Raw genomic sequence first — 1,889 nt, forward strand, 5'->3', positions numbered from 1 at the left:
ACCCCCAGCTGCCCTCCCTTTTCCAGCATCTTCCAACTGGTCTGAAGCTCAGGAGAGGGAGAGGGAGTCACGGAAGCAGGGAGCAGTCCCGCTGGCACTCGGCCTGGCCTCCACCCAGGCTTCCCCAGCTGTGCTCAGACCCCAGGGGGCTATTTTCCCTATGGATTCCAGTCCAGTGTCCAACTTGCAGCAATCCTCCTGCCTCAGCTTCCCGAGTGGTGGCTGTGAGCTGGCTTTCTAATCCAGGAGCCAGGGGGCCAAGGTTCAGCTCCTCCATGAGCCACCGGCAGGAAATACTCAGGAAGGGAATCGCAGGGTGGGGGTTCTCCTCTAGGTTTCTCACAGAGAAGCCAGAAGCTTGGACTTGGGGCTCTACCTTCCAATTTGGGATTGTGCGCGGGGAAAGTGGGTCACACAAGATGCAGAGTGGGCTGTGCCTTCTGCCTCTAGAAGGGCCTTGTACTCCTGAGATTCGTTTAGACCAGTGAAACACTAGCTACATACCAAAATGCCTTGCAGATTTTTCTTTCTTCCTGGTAGTGGAGATTGAACCCAAGCCCTTCTGACAGAGCTACCTCCTGAGCCCATTATTTTTTAATTTCGGGATGTGTTATTTGCACTGGCTGAGGCTCCAAGTCCTGGGGTCAAGTGATGCTTCTATCTCAGCCTCTCAAGTAGCAGGGACTACAACGTGTACCATACGACCAGGGAAGTTTTGTTTTTTTTTTTGAGAGGGTATCACTATGCAATTCAGGCTAGCTTTGGACTCAAGTGTATAGCCCAGTGGGCCCAGGCTGGCCTGAAACTTGTGGTGATCCTCCTGCCTCCACCTCCTGGGTACTAGGATTACGGTGTGCACCACTGCACTTGGCTAAAATGGTTTTTTTCAAAGACACAACTAAGAACCTGAGTAGTGGTCACATCCAGGAAGAACTCAAGGGCTAGGCCAGCAGGCATGCCCACAAACGCTAGACAGACCCACTGGATGACCCATCAGCGCTTGCCTGAAGTCGTTCAGTGGCATCTATTCAGGTCCAGCTGGCGGCTGACACACACTGAGGTCAGAAGCTTTGCTGCTCAGTCTTCCTGTCACGTGACACGAGTGTTAGCCACGCAATCGGGTGACAGTGACACCCACAGGCAGGGCATGGCCCCAGCCACCAGCAGTTTGTGCCGCTCCTCCAAAGGTAAGACACTGGCCCCACTCAGGGTCCTCACACCCAGTCTGGGGTTAGAAACTGCCCTGAACACCTGAGGACAGGCACCAAAAGGTGCCCCTGGAGCCTGGTGCCAGGGCCCCAAGTGTTGGAGAGCCGAGGGTCTGCAGAAGGAAGGACAGGGCAGAGGCTGCGTGCTTTGTTCTTGTTACATTTTATTGGCATCGCGTTCATCTCTTTACAGGAGAACTCAGCCTACACCTAGCACGGAGACCTCTGGCGAGGCGCGCTCCGGCCAGGGCTCCAGGCGGGCCCAGGGCGGGGACAGAGAGGGACTAGAGGAAGACTGCAGGGACTGCCTTCTAGGATGGAGGGAGGACACCGGGACAGATGGCTGGGCCTTGCCTGGTCCTTGCCTCGGACAGGGGAGGCTGATCTAACAGGAGTTCTGGTGTGAAGCTGGGAGGTGGGGGTGGAGAACTGAAAAGGGAGTGGGTTCAGTTCTGGAGATAACAGCCAGGGGTCCATTGCACACACCGCAGGATTATGCAAATCAACCAGGCAGCTCCCCTGGAGGTGCAAGCTTTCCGGCTCAAATCTCTGAGAAGAGGCGCACGTTGCTCGGGTCTGCTGTACACAATACTGCCGATCGCTGGATGTTGCATCTGGGTTGCCAACCCTGCCATCCGGGCGGGGTCCAACCCTCCGCCTTCCACGCCTGTCACAGGACTT

General features: G+C 56.1%; 1 protein-coding gene across 1 annotated transcript in view; it reads right to left on the reverse strand.

The window, feature by feature from the left end:
* Nucleotides 1-1,352: 1,352 nt before the first annotated feature.
* Rab7a (RAB7A, member RAS oncogene family) overlaps nt 1,353-1,889 on the reverse strand; it is a gene marked incomplete in the record, with an annotated part of 63,707 nt that continues 63,170 nt past the window's right edge. The window contains 1 exon segment of the mRNA XM_013515507.1: nt 1,353-1,889.

This window comes from Chinchilla lanigera, unplaced genomic scaffold (assembly GCF_000276665.1).
Source record: "Chinchilla lanigera isolate Chin_1 unplaced genomic scaffold, ChiLan1.0 scaffold00028, whole genome shotgun sequence".
Lineage (NCBI taxonomy): Eukaryota > Metazoa > Chordata > Mammalia > Rodentia > Chinchillidae > Chinchilla > Chinchilla lanigera.